The sequence below is a fragment of the Zosterops lateralis genome (assembly GCF_965231275.1).
Source record: "Zosterops lateralis genome assembly, chromosome: 3".
NCBI classification, from domain to species: Eukaryota; Metazoa; Chordata; class Aves; order Passeriformes; family Zosteropidae; genus Zosterops; species Zosterops lateralis.
In genome coordinates this window covers 31,454,136-31,467,783 of record NC_139764.1, presented here as the reverse complement: position 1 = coordinate 31,467,783, position 13,648 = coordinate 31,454,136, and the positions used below count along the sequence as shown (strand labels likewise).

The following is a 13,648-nucleotide window of genomic DNA, read 5'->3' as shown; positions in this document are numbered from 1 at the left end:
CAACAAACTAGTCTATTGAAAAGGGTGTCATGAAAAGCTGGTATTGGTGAGGTCAGTTACAACAAGCAGGAGGTTCTGGAGGAATTTAACAAACATGAACAAAGCACAGGAAAAACACTGAATGAAAAAAATAATCCTTTGCTGGCCAAGCTGACACCATGTCATTTGTCCTTAAAAACCTATGGCCTGTATAGACCTGAAGCCACAGGCAACAATAACATCATAGTAAGTCGGGAAGGCAATTCAGTAGGTTATCTAGGGCATTCTTCTTCTCCTTTTTAGGATTAAAAGTCCCTTGAATTCACATGTGCCAGGTCAGCACTCACTACCCCTTCTACCACAACAGTGACCAAACCAATCCCTGCTTATTCACATCCCTCAGTCTTGACTGACACAATCTGAAAGATTTAATAGAAACTGGAGAGAATTCGTTTCATTAAGTAATTGCAGAAAGTTCCAACCGAGTTTGCAAACCCCTTTAATGATGCTAATCACCTTCTTATTTATGTCTGTGTTTACTTGTTTCAATAATCATTTAAATGCACAGAGTGCCTTGCCTCTGGGTGAAGTTCAAGCCTGCACAGAGCTTGCCTCAAACCAAAGAATGATGAATGAAAAATGATGAATCCTCACACATTGCTACTAACTAGGTGAAACCTTTCTGTGCATTCACTGCAGCTCTCTGGGGACAGCTAGAGGATAAGGGTCTCGGGGACAACTAGAGGATAAGGGTCTCAGGGACAGCTCTGTCCTATGCAAGAATCTACACAAAGCTAGATACTCACTTTGCTATCCAGAGAGGGAAGCACAGAAGCCCTGAAAGATTCTTTCATATATATGCTTTGTCCTGCCTTGAAAAGAGCTACATGTTAGGGTATTTGCAGAACTAACTTCAGATCATGCCATTTTTAAATTTCAGAGCAAAATCACTCCAACTGATCGAGCAGGCACATTTTTCATCCTCCTCAAGCATCTCAAATGGCTATTCTGTCTGGAAACTATGCATGTCCTACAAGGGGCAAAACAAAGGCTCTGACCATCATGCAATTTTGGGTTGGAGTTGACACATGAAAAAGAAGAAAGCTGTTCACCATGTAGAAGAGATCTCTCCTTGGCAGTAGATCTTTTCACTTAACCTCTTCTGGGTTTACACAGTGCTTCTGTTCACACAGATGCAGGGAGACCCACAGGTTGTCACGGGGCTGCTGTGATACAGGCCATACCCAGCAGAAAAAATGAGCTCTCAGAGAGGGTTCCCTGCAAACCTGTGCTGTGCTATGTGTAACTCTCTGCAAATGACCCTTAATAGTCAGGGAAATTCGTTCCATTTGACATGAATCACAGAAGCTGCTAAGTGAGGGCCTCTAAAATGGGCCTGTCACGATAGAGAAATACTGAGCTGGTGGACTTGTTTTAGCATTCACTAAGTGGGAAAGCTGCTGCTTAACTGTGGGAAATAAATGCCAAAACTCATAGATACTGCAGGTAAGGAAGGCTACCTGAACAATTTGCATCTCAGACCTGAACCACAATCAAAGGTTGGTATTTTTTGTAAACTATCTCTTAGTGACAGGTATCAGGTATGACTCTGGCTAAGAAGGTAGAAAATGCATCACATTAAAATCCTCTAAAGTTGTCCTTGAGAATTTCCAGCCAGGCATAATAGTACTAAGGAAGCATGCTGTGTGCCATTTCAGATCCAACAGGATCACAATGGCTGGAACCCCTGGAGTGAGAGCCCTTAAAGCACAGGTGACATGCAGCCCATAATCCCTTACCACATGTCCCATGGCCACGGGAAGCTTCTGCTGCAGGTGGACAAACTCTGCACCTTACTGCTTTCCTTGCAAGTCAACTCTGTGTGCTACTGGGGATTGCTTCCCTCACCTTCCTGTCAAATAATGAACAGAAAGCTGATTTATCATCTAACAGCTCAGAAGTCTTGCTACAAATGAGAGGCAGGAGCTGTGATTTAAATCCTTGCAGGTGAGGGCAAGAAGGAGAGGCAGATCTCTGCTGCTTATGGCCTGAACACCAGAGTCCTGAACTGCAGTGCGAGGAAAGAGACAGCATTACCCCCCAGCAGCTGCTAACAGAGCACCAGGAGCGCTGTTCCACGGGAAGCCGTGTGCACATGGGGTGATCCGAGCATCCCTTCTAGATCAGACCTCTGAGGAGGAAGAGCACCTAGTCTGCTATGTGTGTAGGTGCCCAAGAATGACTAACCTGTTCCCCCTTCACAGACTGAGGCAGTGAGGCAATAGATTGCCTACACCTGCGCCTCCTCAGGGGTAAAATACGGGAAGTCTTTGATAAGCCCCCTGTGGGCTCCAGAGACCCCTCGGTCACCCCCTCCCGGGCCTGCAGGTCCCTTTCCGTGCCCTCTACCTAAAAACGACGGAAAAGTTACCCTTTAATTCCGTTTTTCATGTTAAAAAGACTATTAAAAAAAAAAAAAAAAAAAGTTATAACCACTTTGAAACTGCTTTCAATCCAAGCAAGCCCTGTGAAGACACCGACCGAAACGCAGCGGGATCTGTTTGCATGCGCCGCTGTAAAATGGCTCCGGCGGGACACGGTCTCCCCGCCTGGCGCTGAGGGCTCCCGCTGCCCGGGAAGCCGCAGTGGCTCCGCCCGGGTGACTTTTATCCTGCAGAAAGCCCCCGAGGCCCAGGCACCGCTCGGCTCGCAGCCCCATAGGGAACGAGCTCTGCAGAGGGCAGGAGGCGGAGCACATTCCCCGCTCCCAGCTCCTCCCCACAGCTGACAGCCCCAGGGCCGGCCCCTGCCAGGCTCCGGGCGGGATTTTCAACAGTCCCGGGGCTCTGCCGGGCCTGGCCCTGCCTGGGCCCCTCCCCGGGGGCTGAGGGGCTGGGAGGGGGGAGCTGCGACCACTTTGTGTCTTTTTAACCTGTTCTGTATTTGTTGTCGGTGTTTTCTCCCCGTTTCCCCACGCTACATGCGCCTTTTAGAGGTTTTTTTTTGTGTTGCTTTTCCCCCTCCGCTTTCCCGCCGCGGTGTTTAGGGTTTCTGACTGCCTCTGGTTAATGAAGCTTTAGGCACTCTGTTTGTATGCCTTGAAAACTGGTTGATACAAGGTTTTTTAAGTTAAATATGTTTTCTGGCTGAAGTATTTTTAAAATTAATTTTTAATTCATTAAAAAATAAAGAAGGGTAACTTAACACCTTAAGAACGTTCAAGTAATGCAATATGTACAGCAAAGATTAAGACAACAAATCATTTTGAATAATGCAATACGTTAAAATTTTGGAAAAAAATATCATTAAATCTAAATCCCAATTGAGTGTACAACAGCAAAGCTTAATTGATTAACTTAACGAGAAGATATGCATGTGTTTTTATCATCAACGGGCCAAAAGTAGTCATCTATTCATTGATCAGACAGCAATCGCCTCGGAGAAAATGAGGCCCAGTGAGAAGAGAAATGACTTTGCCACCACCCAGCCCGTGTAATCAGAACAGGAGCAAAAAGAGCAAAAGTAGGACTGCCAGAGCAGGGAGACTTACAGAGGAAACTTGTCAACAAAAGCCGTTTGTCATCATCATAGTATAGTGTTCCTACTAACCTTCTTCAGCCATTCCCTGTTCCAGGCTCCCAAAAAGACATTCAGTGATGTCAAAGATCAACATTTCCAGCTAATGGACTTTCTCCTGAGTCTCAACTCTTTGGACTTTAAAGCAATGGTCATTTATCTCAATATCCCTAAGGGACATTATTTTTATTTTTCTCATGTTGCGAGACCCTGTGTCAGTGACATGATTGGATTGACTAAGTTTTGTTGATTGTAATTGGTTTTTTTATTTATCTTGTCCTGTATTTAATAGATAACCAGTAATAGCCTTAATAAGATGCAAATTGTTTTAACATCAGAATATAGGAGCTTTTTTAAATTAATAAAAAAGGGAGAGATACTGTAGCAGGTAGAAGAATGATAAAAGAAAGGCCTCATCAAATTAGGCCTGCTCTATTCAATTAATAGCTAGCCTGTCATCTCCTCTAAATGTAGTTAAGCAATTTGCAAGTTCCCATGCAAAAACAATCTTGGTATGAAAGGTTCATTAGCACAACAAGCTATTCTTGGGTTGAAAAATAAGTGCATCTGTGTAAAGCATCAGATCTGTTCCATGAGAGCCCATCAAGGAAAAACATCAACAACCTGAATCTTAGCCTGTACACACTAATCACCTTCTGACCAAAAAATGAAGTAGTAAGAAAACTACCAGTCAATAGATGTTGTAGATGGGGTCTGTGAAAACTGTATAAAATAAGTGATATGAATAAAGAATTGGCTTTTCCCACAAGTTGAAAATGGAGTCTTGGCTAACTTATTACAATAGAAAAATACAACTTCTGCACTTGGGGGAATTTCTTCCAAGTGTGTTGTCAACAAACAAAATATATATGAAGGAACCTCTCATAGGAACAGCTTGGGAAAGTTCCCAGTTCCTCATCTGTCCTCATGTTACATGGCAGTTGTGTGTTAGGATAGGATTTGAACTCAGACAAGTCTGGCACTAGAATCTTACACTTCTCATCATAGATGTGATCTCGACTCAACAAATGCATATCACAATCAGACATGCCTCTGGGATCGTCCCTGTGGGAATTGTGGTGAGTAGGAAATCCTACTTGCTAGTCAGAACATCAATTTAATGGACAAGTCTATCCTATCACTGTCTATCCAGTGCAGGAATGACACAGGAGTGACAAATGCACTGTTTAGTGTGCCTTGGACTTACAAGTGACACAGCAGTGAACCCAGAAAGTCTCAATTGCTCTTTTATGATACCACAGCTTTGGTTTTCACCCCAGAAAGAAAAGCTTACAGCAGTAATAGCCAGTCTGAATGGAGCACAGGATGTATATACACTGTTATGGTCTATAGCAATGTGTGAGGCAGTAAGGAATGAAAAATCTCTAAAATCTGCTTCTATTAAACCATATATAGTATCTAACTACAAATGTCATCTCATTCAGCCTGTGCTGACATGACTGTGAAGCAGCATGTTTTTCCTACCTCTGTTGGACTTGCATCCCAAGTTCACTTGCACTGCCTCCTCTGCCAGAGCAAGGCCCAGGAGATGGCATTATGTTACAAGGAAACATTACTCTGGTGCCAGTGCCTTCTCCTCTGCTCTACAAGTTCAGAGGGGAAATGTCTTGGCTTGGGAGTGTCCCTAGCTTTTTCTTGCTCCCGTTCTTAGGCCAAGCCTAGCATCAAGCTGCATTTCAGCTGGGTGTAAATACAGAGGAACAGAGGCAGAAAGAGATAGGAAAGCTTGATGCGACTTTCACCTTCATTCTTTTAGCTCTGTTTCAAAATCCTTCATCTCCTTGCAGTCTTTGAGGCCAGAATAATCTTGATGTTAGCCAGGACACAGTGTACAACAGGCTGATATTAACTGTTGTCTCTCCTGATATTCTGTAGTCTTCTCTAAGAGCCAGACACTAAGCAAGAGTAAACCCAGTGCTGAAATGCCTCTGAATTCAGATACCATCGGGACATAAAAGCTTTAAGCACAGGCATGTCAATGCCCTTGTCCATAGTTCAGTGTGAAATAATCCAGAATGTCAGATTGAAGCAGTGGGAGTTTCCAGACCTGTTAAATAATGAGAGCTGAAGGTGCAGGTACAGCAACCCCTCAGAACTGTTGCAACTTCTAGCACTGTACTCTGTTCATCCTCATCTGCCCTTCCTTCCATTTTGCCAACTCCCTCCTGATCCAGCTCTTCTTTGTTTTCAGGACTTCTGCATGGCTGGCTTTGTTCCTAAAATCAGAAATCATATCATGCAGATGGAGCAAAACGCTGCTGTGCTTCAATCTACAGAGGTTATATCAGCAGTCCTTGGCTCAGTCTATGTTCTTGCCTGCTACTGAGTCATGCAGAACTGTTGTGCCCAAGCACAAGGAGCTGGACTTAAAATTGTGAAAACCTGGTGATAACTCCTGTGACCCAGCAGTTGTTCAAGGCCATACAAAGACACAAGGATCTGCCACTGTGAGATATAATTCCCTCATCTTTATTACACAGCTGGTGACCATGAAGGATCAAGCTCCCGATAGTGACTGTAAAATCAATGAGGAGAAGGCATCAACTAAGGACTGGGATAAGCTGAATAATTTTAAAAGAAAGATATTTCAATGTAATCAGTCTGCTCAGCTGTGGAAGGTGCATAGAGGCAATGAAATCAAGTGAATTCTGGCTCACAAGATAGAGGTGCTTCTGCATCTGCTTTGCTTAGTACCCTGCTAGGTTGCTGTAAGGCCCAAAAACTTGCACAATGAGGCTCATAAAAGGGCTTCCAGTTTTTTTATGGACTCTGAGTTAGATGCAGGGGATAAATATTGACAAGATCTTCTCAAGAGGTCAAAACAGCAAAAAACTTTACTGACAACTTTAGAAAATCAGAGAACTTCAGCAAATGGTTCAGAGCGGCATTCAATCAACATAAAACATTTCCCAAAGTATTAACTTAGTCCATTCAACATAGCAAACTACAAGTATGTCTGAATTTAAATAAATGAAAATCCCAAGAAGAAGGAATTAGAAGAAAAAGACAGAAAAGATATAGAAAAGAATGAGTATAGTTACCACTCCTAGTTCCAGCAACACTTCTACAATCATGGATTTTAATCTTGAATCATGAGAGAAATTATCAAATTAATTTTGAATTAACTGATGCTTCTCCAATTGTTTTATTCTCCTAGGAACAGCCCACTTATCTTAGCACTACAGACTTGATTTTGCAGAAAAACCTACAGTCTCACATTACTTGCATGTCAATCACACAACTCTACCGTGTTTTTTAGCCTTCCTAAATATTAAAAAACACAGTGAATTTTGCTTCCATAACTGAAGAGGTTCTCCTACTTAAGTTACAAAAAGAAATGAAATAAAGATGAGTTTAGTGAGCCTCTGTTTAGGATCATGAAAATTAAACTTTTTAAGTCCTTTTATCTAGTAAAAATAAATTAGTTGAAAAATAAAATTATATTTCCTCCTCATCTAGGCTGTATCTTCTCCATGCATCAAGAAGTAATCACATAATTCGAGCATCTCATCAAGAATAATTAGAAATAATTATATCGATTGTCAACAAATTATTTGAATAATTGATTGCACATATAGGAGTGAAGCCTTCTGTAGAAACAGATTGTAAATCAAACCTTTTCTTTTGCTCTATCTGATGAGTGGAGTTGTTTTCCTTTTTCACTTCTAGTTTTAGGGATTTTTACTACATCCAGCATTGCAATATGATAAATCTAGGACTGGTCTTCTGACCCAGAAGTTTTCTCAGTATCTTAAAAAACAGAAAGTCTCAGAAACCCAGAGACACATAATTAAACTGAAAAAAATATTAAAATCATAATAAAAAAAAGGTAAGAAAAAAATTATTGCTTTGAGCTAGAGCTGGCTCTTCTTCTGCAAGCTCTTTCACTGGGGTTATTTGGGTACATTTTTCATCTTCAGTGTCTGTGACATGCTGTGTCACTGAAGTATTTCCTAACTGATTAGCAAGTCCTCAAATCAGCGTGGAAAAGACAGAGAGAGGGTTGATATTAAAACCTTCTCTCCCCTTTCCAGGCTGTAAGCAGGTAAGAAACACAACTTCCAATTTGCAGTCTCCTCACCAGGACAGTCACAGTAATTCAGTCGAGAAAACCCTGTTATTTCTTTCCTCTCTCTTCTTAAAGCTATTTTTTTGCAAAGTCATAAGCTCATGATTGGTTACAAGGGGACAGGTACCACATGCTGCAGGTGAGGAGAGTTGCACCAAGCTTACAAGGGTTGTAACAAAGCAGTTTTCAGAAATACTCAACAATTCCCTGACATGTCTCTCTTTCTGATATGTGACAGATTGGACTGAGCTTTGAGTACAAAAGACCATAAGACAAAATTCAGTGTTTCAGGATGTAAGAAGAGGCAATGCTACATGAGGGGTTTATACTTAAAGGAACATGCAGCAGCTGAGAGGTAACAGAGGTTCTAGAACAGTGAAGGGACAAGCTACTCTTTTTTGAGAAGGAATTACATACAGATGGTTTTGCCCCCTGCATACACACACTTGTACACAATTTGAACACCGGCACCCTGCCAAGGTCAAACCACTACAGTCCTTTTTGGCTGTAAACTTTGCAGTAATGTGTGGTTATGGTGGGGTGGTGCAGTGCCTTGCAAGAAATCCTTGCTGGCTTGTGAGGGCCTTGTGCTTTCCACTCAGGGAGACTGGGGATATCCCGAAAATTGCCACCATGGGCATGGCCTGTTCTCAAATTATTCTTCAACTTCCCCTTTGGCAACTGGCAGAGACAGGGACTGGGCTAGAAGGACCAATTTCATGTGTGTGACACATTTGTATTCAAAATAAAGAGACTTGAAACATGAATTTTCCTAGTTTTGGTGAGTTCTCTTAGGACACTTTGCTGTCTTCATCTATGGAGAAGATAGGGCAATGGTGAGCCTCAGTCATAAAAATTAAATTGTGAGACTGCTTCAGATGGAAAAGATTTTGATCTATGAACTCTAAGTAATAGGGGAATCTGTGCTGCCTAATTCCTAAGTCTGAAATTCTGCTTTGTAGTCAGTGAGTTTTAGGGTGGAAGAAGAAAAGAGATTTCTTACAGGGCTTTGAGGGTTAAGTGTGTAAATAAGGACATTTTAAGGCATGTGAATATAGTAATTCTTTTTTGCCATTGAATTGGAAACCTTGAGATCCATGACACAAGTGATTGTCTCTCAGGCTCAAGGACTGACAAAATGACACAACCAAGGCCACTGCCGTACATTAAGATGTGCCTTAGGCACAGTACAATACATTTATCATCAGTGTGTCTTGCTGCTATTTACCATCCATAAAATCCTGCAATTGAGACTCTTCGGTTTTTCCAGTGCTGGTAAATAAGTTCAGCCTAATGGTGGTTGTGCATGACAAAGAGTTAGGACTGAAGACATTACCCATTTCCAATCACAAGATGAAAACACTGACATAAAAATACTGGGGTGGGGGAGGAATTGTTTAAGATTGCGAAGTAATTTTTGAAGGTTTAAAATATTGTGCTGATTATCCTGTCCCCAAAATTCTGAGATGAACTGTAGCCAGGGAAATGAAATGGTTGCAATGTCTTTGTTGTGTTTCACTCCAGGAATAGCTACCTTTTACCAGAGAGGACACGATTCCTATCAGTGTGCAATGCTTGGAGTCCCATCACCAGTGAGCTCTGTGATGATTAGGTCTTGTACTGCTGTGAGTTCATATGTAGCCACTGTGCAATCAAAAACAGACATCAGGAAGAAAAGCTTATCCTTCATCTGGTTGAAGTTCAACTTTTTGCTACAGTATAGCTATTTTTGATCATGGCTACTCTTTGGATTACTTATCTTTAGCATTGTGTTTCCCAAACAAAATTCAGCTCTCTTGACGCTTCTTGGAAGATGGTTTCCCTGATGGCAGAGGTACTATAGTTAGAAGACTGGAGAATTCTTAGCAACTAGAGGAAAGAATTACAGCCCATGTGGAAGGTAGCTGAGGACCCTGTATGGTGCCAAGTTTAGGTACAACAGGCCGTGATGCTTCCAGGAGACCATAGAAAAATTCTAGTTCTTACTCAGTACTAGGAAAAAGCATAAAGGCTGGGGGAAGAAGGGCTGGCTTAAACATCTTAGAGTGAAATTATCTATAAAGGAATGTGTGAAAAGAGCCAAAAGAGCTAGTTCATACTGCAGAGAAAAGATACAGGTTGCTGCTCTCTGCCTAAAAGATTTTTGAGAATCGGAAGACCTTTTACTTCAGATTCAAGAGATCACAATGAGGCCATTAATGCCCTCGGGCTAAAAGGCAACAAACTGCCACTGATAAATCTGAAAGAGTTGAGAATGTCAGGATCATGTCTATGTACATGCAAGGATTGTGCAGGAGTTTTGTGGGAGCTCTGGTGGACAAAAATCAAAGGGTCCCAGAGAAAAATCTACTCTCTGATGCTGCAGCAGATTGTCTGGTGGAAGATAGTATTTTTTTTTTCCCCTCTCTCTTACAACCTCTAGTGGCCAAAATGCACAAATTCAGGCAGAAACTACTTGCTGGAGTCAGCAAGGCTGCCTTCCACTGGATTTGATGCATGTACCAGAAGTGGAAAGGGGAATCCCACAGGAAAGGATCCACACAAATGTTTCAGAGTATCTCCCTGTATTGGAGGGAAATACATCTCAGCAAATGTGTTTTTAAAAAGCCTCCTTGGAGCACTATTGGAAAGTTTTCTGCCTCTGCCACATTGTTGTGATTTTTGTGGTGTAGCTGTTCTTCTGGCATGGGAAGAAAGACCCCAAAAACAACAAAAAGAACAAAATAACCAGGAGAGAGAATATTTGATATACTGTATGTCATTATTTCATCTCCATCTAAACTTTCAGTTGTTGCCATCCTGTAGTCTCTTTCCAACTGGCGTAATTTCATAAGGGGATTTAATATGTTTCCACTGCACAAATCACATACTAGCAGAAAGCTTGTTTCCTATATTTTTGTCTCGCCCTTGTCACTGATCTGCAGGATCACTCCTGCAGCAATGACAAAAAATGTGCACAGGGAACTGTATAAAGTATCCTTTCAGTATTTTTTTCCCCCTTGCCAGTAGATCTTTCCACTTAACCTCTTCTGGGTTTACACAGTGCTTCTGTTCACACAGATGCAGGGAGACCCACAGGTTGTCACGGGGCTGCTGTGATACAGACCACAGCCAGCAGAAAAAATGAGCTCTCAGAGAGTGGTCCCTGCAAACCTGTGCTGTGCTATGTGTAACTCTCTGCAAATGACCCTTAACAGTCATGGAAATTCGTTCCATTTGACATGAATCACAGAAGCTGCTAAGTGAGGGCCTCTAAAATGGGCCTGTCAGGATAGAGAAATACTGAGCTGGTGGACTTGTTTTAGCATTCACTAAGTGGGAAAGCTGCTGCTTAACTGTGGGAAATAAATGCCAAACGTCATAGATACTGCAGGTAAGGAAGGCTACCCGAATAATTTGCATCTCAGACGTCAACCACAATCAAAGGTTGGTATTTTTTGTAAACTATCTCTTAGTGACAGGTATCAGGTATGGCTGTTGCTAAGAAGGTAGAAAATGCATCACATTTAAATCCTCCAAAGTTGTTGTCTTGGTTTGAAAGACAGGTATCTATCTTTCAAAGATATAAGATATATATCTGCTATATATTATTTATAACAATTAGGAGACAGGTATCTGCTAATTATTATAAATAATTATAATTTCTAAAATATAATTTAGAAAATTATAATAGAAAAAAGGAGCTTTCAGGCAGTGGTATGCGAATAGGAATAACAGTTCTTTACTAGTATGTATTACAAAGGCAAACAAACAACTACAGCAATAATAACAGAACCAGGAGCCTCAAGGGCTTTGTTTCACAAAGCCCAGAGCAGTCTGATCTCTTGGGACTCTGAGAGCAGCCAAGCTGGAACGGTGGAAAAAATCCCGGGCTGGTGGATGATCAGAATCTCCGCCGACGGTGGCTAGAACGTCAGGGATGTCCTGGCAGGGCAGGGCTACAGAGTAACAAAAAAACAAGGAAACCTTAAGGCAGTGCCAAAGAAACGGCGGGGACAGGGCCGGCCAAGCAGGGCAGGAGGAGGTGGAAGAAGATTTTCTCAGGACTGCACCCGGCTGGGACAGCGAACTCCTCCCGCAGCAAGCAGCACCTGCCTGTGTCCTCTCCCATGCCATGCTGACAGCGAGAGAGGGAAGCTGCCCCCAGCCCTGTCCTTATCCCCCCCTCCTGACTTTAGGCCACCTCTCTGTTTTGGTCAAGCACCCTTAAGCACCCAGCACTTAGTGTCCTAGTAACTTATGGGGAAAAATTCTTTAGGGTAAAAAAGGAACAAACCTAACCCCCAACACGGCCAAAGGAATTGAGAAAAGGCTTAGCCACAAACAAACATATAAAGAAAGTAATTTGGGTTTTTCTCTGTTGGTTCATTGAATTTTTCCTGTTTTGCGTTCAGCCATTTCTAGGAAACTGACACAGTTATTTGGCACTACCTGTCCCAGTGACCTACTCTAAATGCTGGATTATCTTCAGCTCAAAGAGAAACTGAATGCTCTTAAGTGATTTAACCTTCTAGACAAATCAGACAATTATCCTCATCCTTACTTAGTGCAAGCAAAGTCTCCAGCTCCTTCAGCCCAGTTCAATACCTACATATTTTACATTCACTGTGATCCAATTTCTACAGACTGACCAGTTTCAGGAAACCTTTCCAAAGTTCCAGCTCTATGTATTCCACTCATTTTCTGTAACACTATTTCCAGTAACTTTCTTCTTTCCAAAATAGCTTTAGTCTCCCCAAGTTTTTCCAGTTAGGGAAACAGCAGTGCCAGGGAGCTGTCAGGTTACACCTGAAGAATCCACATTTCCTAGTGCAGTGAAAGCAAAGAGGCATCTAGAGAAATGAAATGATAACGTGCAACACCCACACACATCAATTGCTCTGTTCTCCAGAAGCACCAAGTTTCCAGTAACTCAAAATACCTTACTCAGAACTAGCTCACACACCACTGTTCACCAGGCAGGAGTTATGAGGCTTAAGTACCTGAAAAAGGTAAGTCACACTGTTTTCATAATATCTGATCTGCTAGTAAGGAGCAAGAGACCTTTGAATTCCTGATGCTGTGGCTGTGCTGTGCTCTGCTGTGTGCCACAAATCTTGCCAGAGACAAAAAAAGCCTCATTGCATTAGAAATTGCTGGGGAAGAGAGTAAAATCAAGCAAGAAAGCATCACTATATTGCTGCATAAATACACTTACACCTTGAACACTGTGCAGAATGTGGTAGGACTGCCACAGGTGTGAGGTAGGGCATGAAGGATGGCCAAAGGTAGTGAGGGGCATCTCTCTGTAAAACCCTTAAAGTGAATTTGTAACTTTACTCTAAAAGAGAAAATGGAATATGACAGAAATTTCTAACAACATTTTTCGTTGTCACTGCAAAAATTTAGGGGCGTCAAGTGAAACAAGCAGGTGACACGTCCAAAAACAAATGAATCATTTAAACCATGGACCATCCTCTTAGGACATTCTGTATCTTGAAAATTATGTTTGTTCAAAAGCAACTGGACTGAATCACAAGAGAAAACAAACAAACAAACAAACAAGAAAAGTTTCAAATTACAAAAGTTCTGGCTCACAAAGTCCCTGAACCTCTAGTGACTGGGACAGTATTCTGGAGTAATGACAATTCCCTGGGCGCTGTCTGAGGACAACAATCAACTGAGCAGGCACTGGGCTGGCTGACCAGGTACAGCCATTTTCATTGGGATGTCTCAACATATTTCTGCAATTCATCAGAAGGGTTTTTTTCTCAACACTGGGTTTATACTCACAAATTTAACAGTTTTGACAAATCAACATCCACCAGTGAAAACTCTCCTCAAAAGAAATAATCCAACCCACACTCAGAAACTTTAATGTTTATGTTGTACATTCTAGCCCTCTTGAGCTATGCCTGTGCCAGTAAGTGGAATATTTTATATTTTATATTTCTTTCAGATGGAGATGATTATATCATCATTTGAAAACTCTCAGAAACTGATTATTTAAAGCAATATAGAATT

General features: G+C 41.8%; 1 long non-coding RNA gene across 2 annotated transcripts in view; it reads right to left on the bottom strand.

Annotated features, from left to right (window-relative positions):
* Window positions 1-11,342: 11,342 nt before the first annotated feature.
* LOC310906828 overlaps window positions 11,343-13,648 on the bottom strand; it is a 62,048-nt gene continuing 59,742 nt past the window's right edge. For both annotated transcript variants that reach the window (XR_014589487.1, XR_014589488.1), the window contains one exon: window positions 11,343-11,583. This is a non-coding gene — a long non-coding RNA (uncharacterized lncRNA). The remainder of the gene's footprint in view (window positions 11,584-13,648) is intronic.